Here is a 14,513-nt window from a genome sequence, read left to right as displayed (position 1 = left end):
ACAGAGATTTATTTTGATCCTCATCTTTTGTTTCTGGTTGTGAAACAGATAAAAACAAAGCTTTCCTATGAGTAGGTTTCATGGGTTAGGGGACAAGTAGACTGAAAGGTTACACACATTTTATGCATTTATGACTCCTCGAGGGATTATAGTAGTATTCTCATAGATGAATGTCCAAATGTATGTAGTTACAGAGAAAAATCATTTATATTTGCACAGAGAGCTGAAGAAGCAATTAGCAGATGGCAAAGTGAAACAAAAAATGACGTAAGGAGAATGTGTGGGGAGCAACTCGGACTAGACTAAGTTACTGGAATTAAGACTTATTCTATGCATCTGCTCTCCCACAATATGGCGCTGGGAGAGGAGTAAACAACTTCTACACAGCTGCCTCCAGTTCGACCAATAACCTGCAGGAGCTGATCTTGCTCCTGATTGGAGGAGAGCAGCATACTCGGCGTGTGGGTAGCAGAGTTGGGATTGGTGGAAGAGGACTATAAAGGAGGAGAGAGACAATATGCACCAGGAACATCTAAGGGGAACATCCGGATAACATCTGAGCAGCCCCCGAGAGAGCCGGCCGGCGGTGTGCCGCTCCCCCGCGGAAGTGGGGAAAGTGGCAGGGGGAGCCGCCCTTCCACGGAGGTGGAAGGATCGGCAGCCAAGCTGGGAAGGACTAGCAGCAAACCCGGGAAGGGCCGAGCAGACAAAAGAACAGCGCAGGGTCCTGTGTCGTTCCTCCGTGAAGTGGGGGAGCGACAGAATGAAGAAGTTTGACACCACTGGAACACTGGAGAGATTGTGTGAGTTGATGTGCAACTGTGTTTGTGTGCCAGTGTGCCTCCATGTGTGTGTGTGTGAGCTCTACCCTTGGTAAGTAATCTATTCATTGCATTTACCTATAACTTCAGAGACAGATCAATGGATGAATTTTTTCTGTAATTTTTTTTTCAACTACACTGGTGAGTTGTCCTGGAAGATAAAAATTTGTATGTATACCTTCTAGCCAACTCATTAATCACCTAGCGTGGGGTTATTCTACTACTATCAGTAGCAAATTCAGTACAACATTAGATAGTATTAGATTGTCTTCTGGATCCACAAGCTGAACCTTTATAGTAAATGCATCTTTATCTAGACTTTGAATTCAAAACAAATAAATGTATTTCATTTTGATATTCTCTAAGTTTTTCCATATTATCCTCATAGTTAAAAATCAAGGCACTAAAAAAGTGTCAGGCTGGCACTGTGCCACAGTGGGCTAAGCCTCTGCCTGTGGCGCTGGAATCCCATATGGGCACTGTCCCAGATGCTCGTCTTCGGATCTGGCTCTCTTCTATGGCCTGGGAAAGCAGTAGATGATGGCCCAAATGCTTGGGCCCCTGCACCCGCACGGGAGATCCAGAAAAAGCTCCTGACTCCTGGCTTCAGATTGTCTCAGCTCTGGCTGTTGCGGCCCACTGGGGAGTGAACCAGTAGATGGAAGATCTTTCTCTCTCTTCTCTGTAACTCTACCTCTTAAATAAATGAAATCAACACTAAAAAAAAAAAAAAGTGAGTGTCAGTCCCCAAGAGTTCAATAGTATTTCATATATTGAAATACCATAGATCATTAAGTATAACCCAGTACAAATAATTTTAACAGAACTGGTTAGTTTATTGATTGATTAAATTATTAGTAATATAACCAGGTCAGGTGACTCAATTCTAATATCCCATAATGTTAGAATACCAACTGAGAAAATAATTATTCTCCTAAAATAATGGTTTGTACTCATGGTGCATATTTTTGCTTTTCTCCATTGTCTTTGATGTTGGCCACTGCCAGAGGCAAGTGTTAGACAAGACAGACAAATGGTCTGATCTAGAATGGCAAACTCTATGTTTCCTTAATACAGTCTCCTGGAATGACGGCAGTTATGTATTTTTAACTCTGCTCCTCCATTATGGCGATAAATGGTTATTTAAATACAGTCAGGTTCAAATTACACTAGTGGAAAATGCAGCAGGGAAAAGTACCAAAGACAAAGAACTTTTAAATAAATCTCATCTCTCCTCCCGCCATATGAGGTAATTTCTACGCCAGATGGCAGGTGTTTATGCTGGTGCTTAAAAGAAGTAAAAATTAAATCGATCTCAAAAACTTAATTGTTTTTAGTTTTAAAATATTCTGAAATAAAGGGAGATTGGTGAAGATTTTGTTTAAGGTGGTCTCAAAAACTGAGGATCTTAACATACTATTTTAATTTGGAAAAATAGTTAGCTTTTAAGTAATTTATTTTTATTTGAGTGTATTATTGATTTCTGATATTAGTTTCAGGTAATTTTTTAAAAAGTCATGAGTCATTTTATCCAGAAGAAATTGCCAAGAATCTTCAAAGTACTATCTTTTAATGAATAATAATTCTTAAAAATTGAGCAATAGATGAAGTACTGAGAAATCATTATCTGTATCGGGAAAAGTCAGAAAAGCTACCCATCCAAGACTCCTTTATAATGATATAACAGAAATCCTTCTTCCCCATACAAATAACTGTTACATGAGCAACTCCTGTTTACCCAAAACCAATTGATCAACCTCTTCTCTTGAAGGCATAGTAAAGTGGAGAAAATGTTATTATTATGACATCCAACAGCTGTCCTTCAGTTTGGATTTCAAAAAATATCTGCTACAATGTGCATTTTAGATCAAGAAAGCAGGGTTTATTTTAGTCATGTTAATATACTTAAGAAAAAAAAAAAAAACAGAAAAATCTCCACATAACAATTTAGTCAAGTTTGCTTTTTTGAGCAGTAAATTTAAATGTCATAATAATGAAGCTGGAATTCTACAGATTATTTTTAGGGTTGTCTCTTTTTTTTTTTTAAGAAAATTTCTATAAGCATTTGCTTTTATACTGTAAACAGGGTAACAATTACCATTTTTGGAGACAATAACATTTAGATTAGTCAATTATAGTGGAATTTATTCCAATTATCAGCCCTAAGAACTACATGTGTAGTACTCTTAAACTCCTATATTCTGAACAATAATTCAACAAACCTCAATTGAACACTTAAAACAAGTTCACTGTTTAACTGTGTATAGAGTACGATTTCTATGTAAACAGAAATGTGAAGCAATCTCCTTCGTCTGCTTCCCATTGTGTTTTGTGAAAATAGAGGCATTCAGAAAAAAAAACAATTATTCAAGGCTAAGTTTCAGCTTCCTTAACAGTTCTTTACAGCACCTAAAAGAAATTCCTGGGTTTACTGGGAGCAGTTACACATGACATAGCCAATGGAGGGTATCTTGCTCTGATTATCTTAATTCCGACTTCCCCTCTGTGCACAGAGAGCTCTCTTACACTGAAGACCACAGCCTCAGTGAGTTTTCCCACTCTTTACTCCTGGACAGGCATCCTTAACAGAGGGGTTTTCTGATCTTCAGTATTCACGGATGGTCCCAACAAATCAGGCCTAGCTGCCTCTCAGATTCAGCCCTCCCAGAAGATGGAGAGTGAAGTCCATGAAATTCTAGAACCACACCATAGCGAGAAGTGCCATGAATTTTACATGTTATGATGCTAGCCAAGCTTCAGTAACAAACACAAGTCAGACTACAATCACCCAAGTAAAAGAGAACTCTAGTTCTCTCACATTTATCAGAACGGAGATAAGGGCAGGCTTAGAACATACAAATAACTTTGTTCCACCTAAATTCCTCCTGCCTTTTTCTCTCTACCATCTCTACCATCTAGGATTTTATCACTGAAGATGGGTGAAGTTGGCTGACCACACCAGCCCTGAAAAGCTGAAAGAAGTAGAGAGAAAGCAGTACTACTTTGAAAGAAATGGCCTAGACTTTGAACATGCCACGTGAGTGCTAGTGAGCCTGAGAAATGCAGTTACTAGTGAGACAACCATTGGCCTGGTTGAAAGGGGGAGATAGGTAATAGAGATTCCATTCCCACAGAAACAAGGGGTGAAAAGATCCCGGGGAACAATTAGTAGTCTTGACTTAAGCGTATAACAAACAACAATGTGTGTTTCTGATGCATCCTCTGCTGAGTATTTCCTGAGTGCCTGTTTTGTGTACAGCACTTCTACTAGGTCTTACAAGGGATTTTAAACATATCTCAATCTATACTTATAAGGAGCATTCAATATTTTTATGGAAATAAACTATATATACTGAAAACCACCATTACTAATATTAATAACAATGTTGAAGTTGTTAAAGGAAAGATAGCGTGAAAGATATGTGATATTAGCATTGTCATTTCCTGATGGAAAGACTGGAGGAAGGGTAGCATAGTAGCCTTTTTCCTTTGGCTCATCCTTCTTCTTCAGTTTTCATGGAATGACAACAAGCAACTGATACAAATAAAGTCATTTCAGCCTCCAAACTGTAAAATCTAAAATTTTTATCTTTAAAAAAACTGTATCTATGTGCATGTATAATTGTCTGCACATGCATATAAGCACACACACATATACATAGTTGATGCAGGGCATGCTTTTTTGTATTCATGTTGACATAGATATTACGCCTATAGTTACCTTTTAGTTACACAGCATCCGTTCTTATTGTTAGAGAGGTTGAATCAATCAACTGCATTCTCTAATGATGGAAGCAGATGGAAATAGAATGAGCTTCTGAATCTTCCTCAAGGGCATTGTAGAGGATGCTGCACCCTTAACTGAAAATTGCTCAATTTTGCAATAGAGTTGGCCAATGTAGACATAGTCTTATATTTTCACTAATTTTGAATTAATACTCTAGAAACCACCAGCTGACAATGAGCCTGAACAGTTGGTTTCACACCTGAGGCCTCTTTTAAAAGACCATTCTCATCACAGTCAAACAACAGGAGGATCTATTAGAGGGGAAATGAGTGCATTTTCTCTAAGACTACTTAAGTAGGAATTTCTCTTGAACTAATTAAGATTCTATTCTGTTTCAGAAACTAATGTCTGAAGCAGACATTCTGTTTGGGAATTATTAATAAGCAAAAGCAGAAGGTTCCAGAGCACTTGAAATGGTCCTTTTTGCCTGATGGATGCGCAATAAAAGTGCTTGCAGAAAAAATTAAGCAAAGAATATTTTAAACACAATATCAAATGTTCACAATGAAATTATGATATATAAAGTCATTAATGAGATATAAGAACTTTTTAAAAGCACAAGTAATACTTTTGATTATTAAAAGCAAACATAATCTGCTCAGCATTAAGCTTATAGGCTCTTAAAATTTATATATGTCTACAGGGAAGAGACTGCAATCTGACTGGTTTTATTTTATTCAGAATATATTGGGTATAATATCTGTTATAGCAGTACTTTGAAAGGAAAGGTGCTGGGGGCCAGTGAGTGGCATAGCGGGTAAAGCTACCGCCTGCAGTGCCAGCATCCCATATGGGTGCTGGTTTGAGTTCTGGCTGTTCCACTTCCCATCCAGCTCTCTGCTATGCCCTGGGAAGACAGTGGAGGATGGCCCAAGTGCTTGGGCCCCTGACCCCACGTGGGAAACCTGGAGGAAGCTCCTGGCTCCTGGCTTCAAATCAGCTCAGCTCCGCCCATTGTAGCCAATTGGGAACTGAACCAGCAGATGGAAAACCTCTCTCTCTCTCTGCCTCTCCATCTCTCTCTGTGTAACACTGACTTTCAAATAAATAAATAAATCTTTAACAAAAGAAAAGAAAGGTGCTGAAATATACATATATTGGATACGATGCTTTAGGCAACCCAATTCATAAAGATTAGCTGGCCTAAACCAAAACAATGCTATTGTAGCATACAAGACTCTAGCCTTGTATGCAGACCTGACCCTGGAAGGTAGTGGTGATGGCTCAAATGATTGAGTCCCTGCCACCCATGTAGGAAACCTAGGTTGAGTTCTCTGCTCCCAGCTTAATTCTCAGCCTGGCCTAGCCCTGGCTGTTTCAGCATTTAGGGAGTGCACCAATAAATGGGAATATTCTCTCTCTCTTTCTCTCTCTCTTTCTCTCTCTCTCTCTCTCTCCCCCCCCCCCCATACACACACACCTCAAATAAATACTTTTTTAAAACAAACAAACAAACCCTATAGGTCAGTCATTTTTCTTCCTATCCGATACCCAGCATACCATCACCCCTCACATTACCATTATCCAAATTTAAGTCAACAAGGAAAGCTTTTAGTCTCACTCCTGGGTTACATCTGGAGAACTAGCTGTTCATACACACAAGTGTACACAACACAGAACTGCTATATCAGGTAAACTTGCACAGGGAAAAATAAGGCATGGGCTCACAGAAAGCCATTAAATGGAACTTAAAAGGACTTTCCCTTTCAGAGTTCCTCTATCTTTGTGTGTAGAGGTTATTGAGTAATTTCTTTATGTCGCATACCTTGAAAAGGACTATAAAGTTCAGAGCATACAGAAGGGGGCCACAGAATGGAAGGATTTGCACTGTCCAAGTCACTACACAAAGCTTTACACCGATTAGGAACATTGGACTATTACTTAAATAAGAAACAACTGTTGGAGCTGAAAATTTGAGACTAGTTTTTACAGTAACATAAGTGAGTACCTTTGTGTGGGGATCCTGGGAGTACCATAGGGTTCCTGGAGGGCTCCTCTACCTTGTTTTCAGATGTAATCCACCGTTTGTTCATTGGGCATTACACCTGCCCCTTAGCAAAATATACACAGCCCTTGGCTAATTATTAGATATAAATTTTTAATCATATCATTATCTGAAACCCAATCACAGTGAAGGTGAAAGAAATCACTTTTTTTGTCAGAAAAGCTACCCATTCTTTATAAAAAAAAAAAAAAAAGGAAAACAGAAAATTTCTTCTCTATTTGCCTTCCAGTCACAGAAAACAAGAAAGATGAATCTGGGAAGTTTTTCTCCTTTATGACATTGGATAATATTAAAGAGGGAAAGCAGATTGTGATGAGATGCTTTGTGTTAAGTAGTCCATAATCACTACTGTTGAGTAGTCTACATGGACCAAACAATGTGAGAAGAACTTTCACGAGGAGTTATCAAAAATTCATGGAAAATGTATACTATGAAAACATTTTGTACCAAAATGAATTTACATTTTAATTCCATTTTTCCATAAACTTTTTGAAGTACTCTTGTGTATAGATTCTACATAATTCTCATGACTTACAAAGTAGATCTTTTTTTTTTATCAATGGCTTCAGTATTTTTCTTTAAAGTTTTTTTTTTAATTTATTTGAAAGGCAAAATGACAGAAAGACAAAGACAGAAAGAGAGATTTTCCAGCAACTGGTATACTCCCCAAATACCCACACAAACTGAACTTGGGTCAATCCAAACCCAGGAGCCAGGAATTCCATCTGGGTCTCCCACATGGATGGCAGGAACCCAGGTACTGGGGTCAAAAGTTGCTGCCTCTCAGATGCTTTAGTAGAAAGCTGAATCAGAAGCAGAGGCGAGGCTTGATATCAGGCACTCTGATATGGGATGTGGGCATCCCAAGTAGTGGCTTAACCCACTGTACCACAATGATGACCCCTAATAAGTATATGTTTATACCTATCTCATAGATGAATTTTGTAATGGTTACATAACTTGCGCACAGGTTACATAGCCAGTAAATGATGCCACCAGCAGTTGACCCAGGCAGACTGAGTCTAAACATGATTGTTAACAAACATGTGCTGTGGCACTCAAAATTAAGTACACTATAGCCATGAGAATGTTATACATTATGAAGTCTTATCATCAGGGAACAGATATTTTGAAATCCAAGAAATGTGTTTGAAATGTAAAAGCAATGCTTCTTTTCCATTTGTGTTATAGTAATTATTCAGAACAAATCTGGAGCAGAACAGAGATGTATTTAGACAACAATACAGCTTCAGGTTGAAAGGACTGGGTCCAGCATTCCACACAACCTGTGGGGAGCAAACCGGACTAGACTGAGTTACTGGAATTAAGACTTATTCTATGCATCTGCTCTCCCACAATATGGCGCTGGGAGAGAAGTAAACAGCTTCTGCACAGCTGCCTCCAGTTCAACCAATAAACAGTAGGACTTGCTCCTGATTGGAGGAGAGCAGCGTACTCGGCGTGTGGGCAGCCGAGTTAGGATTGGCGGAGGAGGACTATAAAGGAGGAGAGAGACGGCATTCACCAGGAACATCTAAGGGGAACATCTAGCTGAAGGAACACCTGTGCAGCCCCCGAGAAAGCCGGCCGGCGGTGTGCCGCTCCCCTGCGGAAGTGGGGAATGTGGCCAGGGGGAACTGCCCTTCCACGGAGGTGGAAGGGATAGTAGCCAACCCGGGAAGAACCAGCAGCAAACCCGGGGAGGGCCGAGCAGACGAAAGAACAGCGCAGGGTCCTGTGTCGTTCCTCCACGAAGAGGGGGAGCGACATAATGGTGCCGTGACTCGGATATGAAGCCTAGGCAGGGCTTAGTGTCGTTCCTCCACGAAGAGGGGGAGCGACAACAACCCAGGGTTCTTAAGAAAAAAAAGCATGCACGTTAGTCTGTAGATCTTCTGGGTCCAGCATAAAGAATAGGGGAAAACACATAAATTCATCTATCATGAAGCTATCAGATTGGCAGAAGTGATCAGTCAGAAAGGAAGTGCAAGAGTGGCACAGCTTTATACTGACCAGACTAAAATCTAGTCACACTCCCCTAACAGGTAGAAGAAACCGTATCAAATGTGTAACTCAAAGGTCTAAATATTATTTTCAAGTTTATTACTGACCAATTATATAATCTTGGGAAAGCTGCACATTTTGGCTCTTTTGAATCTCAATTCTCTACTTTATAAGATGAAGATGCCTACCCTGCCACCGTATGAGGGTCAAATCATGATAAAATAATTAACTACATAATTGATTTGATTCTGTGTCCAAAGCAAAGCAACTTCTGCCAGTACTATTTCCACTAACAAAAAGTGGGATTTAATATTTTGGCTAGTTTCTGCAACAAGGATTTTTTTTCTAATTCTTTCTTTGGGTACAAGTGCATCTTTTAAGGTACTCTGATATTGTTATCCACTCTGAAGAGATTATATTCATAAAGATTTGCAAAATAGTCCATTGATATTATTATTTTACTTAATGGATTTGTGTTATACAAGATAGCAAATATTATACTCTGTAAATTATATCATGGAGGGTCTGTTGTTGTGGTGCAGTGGGTTAAGCTGCCAGTTGCTATGCCAACATCTCATATGGGTACTGGTTCCAGTCTCAGCTGCTGATCTGATCCAGCTTCCTGCTAATGCACCTGGGAAAGCAGCAGAAGATGGTCTAAATTACTTGGGCCCCTGTATCCAATGAGAGACCCAGATGAAACTCCTGGCCCAGTCCTGGCCATTGTGACCACCTGGGGAGTGAACAAGCAGATGGAAGATCTCTCTCCCTCTCTCTGTCTCTCCTCTCTCTGTAACACTGCCTTTCAAATAAATAAATAAATATTTAAAGAAAAATTATATCATGGAAAGAGTAATGGACCAAGAACTGGAAAATTCCAATGACTTACCATGAACGTATAAAAAGTTTTATTCCAACTTCCTCAGCTATTAAATAAAAATAGGATAGTTATTCTATTCTTCTAAAAGATTGATTGGCACTTAAAGTATTTAACTGATGCAAAATGCTTATGAAAGTCATAAACACCAAGGAAACTAAAGACATTCAGATAGATATACAGAGACGGTAGATAGATAACAGAAAAAACCTCATTTTTAATAATAAAATATTATGTATGATGAGGTGGGCAGCAGAGTAAGGTGAAGTGGTCATCATTTGCCAGCTTTGCAAAGCTGTACCTCATAGTAAGATTATCCATGGATGATGAAACCTTGGGAAAACAAGCTTATACATCTTCAAATCACTAGTCTATCTAGTATTCAGTGTCATATTTTACTATTAGAAATAGTTAACAGACTACACATGTTAGTAAACCAAAAAACTTATGAGGTAGGGGCTGGAGATGTGGCACAGCAGGTAAAGCCGCTTCCTGCAGTGCCAGCATACCTATGGGTGCAAATTCAAGTCCTGGCTGCTCCACTTCTGATCCAACTCCCTGATAATCCACTTGAGAAAGCAGTGGAAGATGGCCCCAAGTGCTTGGGTCCCTGTACCCACGTGGGAGAGCCAGAAAAAGCTCCTGACTCCTGGCTTTGGGTTGGCTCAGCTCCGGCCATTGCAGCCATGTGAGGAGTGAACCAGAGGATGGAAGACCTCTCTCTCTCTCTCTCTCTCTCTCCCTTTCTCTGTAATTCTGCCTTTCAAATAAATAATCATTTAAAAAAAGTTTTGAGGTGAGTAGGAATTGCAATAATGGTGGCTTTAAGGTCATAACCACCAAGACACAAGTTATTTCAGTGGTTCTTCCTTATGATTTCAATATTGTTTGTCCCTTGGCAATTCATGTTGCAGTTAAATCCCTATTGTGAAGCTTTAAGAAGATAGGAAATTCAACCATGATGTTGAGGTAGTACTGTTCAGGAGATGATTAGGATTAGATATGGTCACAACTAATGTTGGTAGTTTTTATAAATAGAGGGAGTGAGCCACAGAACACACATTTGAGCTCCTTCTCTTACCCTATGTCACCCTGTACTGCCCCAGGACTCTTCCAGCAAGAAAACCATCACTAGATGCAGTTCTACAACCTTGGACTGGACTCATGAGCTGACATAAGCCTACTTTCCTTATAGTTTACCCAGACCGTGATATTGTGTTACAAGGAACAGACTAAAACATTACATTGACATTACTGGGAGATAATTGAGATATATGTTCAATACTCTGTTGTTGCTAATGATTAGAAAGCAAAAAGAAGCACATGATTTTCCAACAAGAGCAGAGTTGTTTTTTCCCATAAGTTAAAACTCTTTCTCATCTCTCTTGCTTGTATAGGAACACAACAACAATAATAATAATATCCAAAGAATTTATTTTTCTTAGAATTTGTGTATTGTTGATATGAAGGTAAAGGCCTACTAGGTAATATATTGACATACTTTAAATGATCACAAATATACAAGTTAACTTCTTTGGAAGGGAAGTTTTAGCAGAAGTCCTTGGATGAGACGAGTGCCTGTGGGGCTGTGGGTGAAGCCATTGCTTGAATCACAGCATCCCTCATTAAAGCAGCAGTTCCAATTTCAGCTGCTCCACTTCCAATCCAGCTCCCTGCTAATGCACCTGGAAAAGTAGCAGAAGATGACCCAAATACTTGAATCTATGCCACCAAGGCGAGGGACCTGGATGTCTTGCTGGCTCTTGGTTTTGACCTTGCCCATCCCTGGCTGTTGCAGACATTTGAGGAGTGAACCAGTGAATAGAAGATATTCTTCCTCTCTCTCTCTCTCTTTCTCTCTTTCTCTCTTTCTCTCTTTCTCCCTCCCTCTCTCTCATCTTTCTGTGTGTATGTGTCTATGTGTCTTTCCTTCTCTCACAACACTATGCTTTTCAAATTAATAAATAAATATTTTTAAAAAAATGCTTGGAAAACCATTCTGATTGCACACCTGTGAACAAATATGGACTGATCTATCTCAGTGCAGTTTGAGAAAAAGAACCCAGAGGTTAAGTAATACAAAATAATCATATTAACTGACTGCCTAGAATAATGGAATCAAATCCCCTTAGCATTCAGGATACCTGTGGATTCATGATTTACATCTTTAATGCCATAGGTAACCTAGAAAACCTGCTTGACCAAGATCACCTGTGTCATGATGTACCTTTATTTCCTTGGTTGCTCTTTTCCAATATTTCAATTCATTGAAATAACACATTTTTAATTTGCTTTAGTTGTTCCCAAAGAAAATTTCGCCTTATTTTATTTAATTTTAATTTATTTTCATTTAATTTAAAAGACAGAGAGACAAAGAGACAGAAGCAGATCTTCCTTCTGCTGATTTGCTCTTCAAATGACCACTGTGTGACCAAAGGTAGGTCACACTGCTGAAACAAGGGGACGGGAAGTGTTGCGACTGAGACTCAAACCAGGTACACTGATATGGGATACTGGAGTTCCAAGTGGTGACTTAACTGCTGGGCCAAACGCCAACCCCACAGCTTATTTTCTTGTTTTTCTAATTATTTTATCACTTCTATGCGGCCACATAAAAATGTTCATGGGGAAGTGCAATTAAAAGAGACTGTCCATTTCCATGAGCTTTTGGAAGGCCCCTGTATTTTGTTTTACTCTTTTAATTTGCTCAAAATCATTTTATCCATTTATCCTATATCTTTCTCTGAATAGTCCGCTATATCTTTTCCACTATTCAAGAGGTCAAATAATAACCAATACCAGATGATTTAAAAGACACCCAGAAAGCTTCTTGCTTTATAGTATCTCCTTTAATAGCCTGCTATAAAGCCTTAAGTTATTATTTGAATGTCGTTCATTATAAGGACTGTATCATCTGATTTTTATTGAAACACAAATACCCTGATGAGGGTTCATTCATTTGATTACCCACTCAACGAACATTTTAAAAACAACAACAACAACAAAAACCCATAGCCATAGCAATTTCATGTGAATTTAGATGGGAGATTGTTTATACTGGAGCATAGCAGACAAGTTAGAAGCAATTAAGCTGGAAGTGATTAACAACAATAGCACCCAGAATATGAAACATTTTTTCCAAAAAGCTGACCTGGATTAGATGCCACTAGGGAAGCCCTAATCAGGCTTAAGAGTGTGGAAATGATGGGCCGGCGCTGTGGCATAGTGGGTAAAGCCACCACCTGCAGTGCTGGCATCCTATATGGGCACCAGTTCAAACCCCATCTGCTCCACTTCCAATCCAGCTCCCTGCTGATGTGTCTGGGAAAGCAGTAGAAGATGGTCCAAGTCCTTGGATCCCTGTACTCACGTGGGAGACCTGGAAGAAGCTCCTGGATGCTGGCTTCAGATCGGCACAGCTCAGGCCATTGTGGCCATTTGAGGAGTGAACCCAAGGATGGAAGACCTCTCTCTCTCTCTCTCTCTCTCTCTCTCCCTCCCTCCCTCCCTCCCTCCCTCATCTCCCTCTCTTTCTAACTCTGCATTTCAAATGAGTAAATAAATCTTTTTAAAAAAGAAAAGAAAAGAAATGCTGCATGGAAGAGGAGTGTGTTTGTGCAGAACAGAGTCCAAAAGGGGCATGGAGATTGGAAAAGTTAAGTTGAGGCTTGCAAAAGAAAACATTCAGCAACTTTGCATTTTCTCTAAACTATCTATGTTCTGAACAACCCAAGGTGAATAACCCATTTCACCTTGCTTTTCATGAGCACTAATCTTCATCCAGTCCTAAGGCTCCTGGAATTCTCTCCATTTTCACTTCCTCCCATCAAAAATTGCTACACCATTCTGTTCACTTACCGTAAAAACTAAAGTGGACATGTCATTTGTCATCCAAATCATTTCAACAACACAATCTTAATAAGAAATCACGGCTTGGGCCAGCACCATGGCTCACTTGGTTAATCCTCCACCTGTGGCACCGGCATCCCATATGGGCACCGGGTTCCAGTCCCGGTTGCTCCTCTTCCAGTCCAGCTCTCTGCTGTGGCTCAGGAGGGCAGTGGAGGATGGCCCAAGTGCTTGGGCCCCTGCACCCGCATGGGAGACCAGGAGGAAGCACTTGGCTCCTGGCTTCAGATCAGCACCACGCCAGCCGTGGTGGCCATTTGGGGAGTGAACCAACAGAGGAAGACCTTTCTTTCTGTCTCTCTCTCTCTCTCTCACTGTCTATGACTCTACCTGTCAAAAAAAAATCATGCTTTCCTGGGCAACCTGTAGGTCTGTCATCCTCATAACAACCAGCTTTTTATTGTAAGCTCATTCTGTGCCAGGCACTATACTAAATTCTTTACATGGACTATCTCATTTAATCCTCCTGTCAACTCTGTGTTAGAAGTGTCTTCTATTCTTGTGTCACTGAGGAACTGAGTCTAGGGGAGGTGAAGCAGTATTGCTAACACATTAGCTATATAGAAGTGGTTTAAAATGTAGCATTTAGATTCCTAAAACATGCCTCCTCTGTAGCACTATGTGGGTCACTATTTCTGTTTTAAATCAGTTTTGCAAAGCCCCAATGTAGGGCTTTCTCATAAGGAGAGAAATGTGATCCAGGACCATATTTGAATTAATATTCATGCAGGATAAAAAATGTGGTTGAGAAGCGGAGTTCCGGATTTATTCTCTGTGATATTCTAGTAAAAACCTGCCACACATTCTGGACCAGATGAGATTGCCCATCATATCCCTGGCTCATGATTTGACCTTCTGTCCCCACTTCTTGGCCATTCCTGACCCTAGCCAAACTAGATGTCATAACTGAGTAAGGAAGATCCAAAAATAAAACATATCTCAGTGTCTAATGAATAAATTAATTCTTAAATAATAAGGGCCTGCAGCATCCATGACCTAGATCTCTTAACGGAGATTCTCATCAGTATCCTAGGCTATTCAGAGGGAGCCAGGAAGTAATGTTTATCCATATTAATTAAGATCATAAAGACCATACAGAAAGATATTTTG

General features: G+C 39.8%; 1 long non-coding RNA gene across 1 annotated transcript in view; it reads right to left on the bottom strand.

The window, feature by feature from the left end:
• LOC103348973 (uncharacterized) overlaps positions 1 to 14,513 on the bottom strand; it is a 145,806-nt gene that overhangs the window by 60,098 nt on the left and 71,195 nt on the right. The window lies entirely within an intron of this gene.

This window comes from Oryctolagus cuniculus, chromosome 9 (assembly GCF_964237555.1).
Source record: "Oryctolagus cuniculus chromosome 9, mOryCun1.1, whole genome shotgun sequence".
Lineage (NCBI taxonomy): Eukaryota > Metazoa > Chordata > Mammalia > Lagomorpha > Leporidae > Oryctolagus > Oryctolagus cuniculus.
This window is presented reverse-complemented; position numbering and strand designations above follow the sequence as displayed.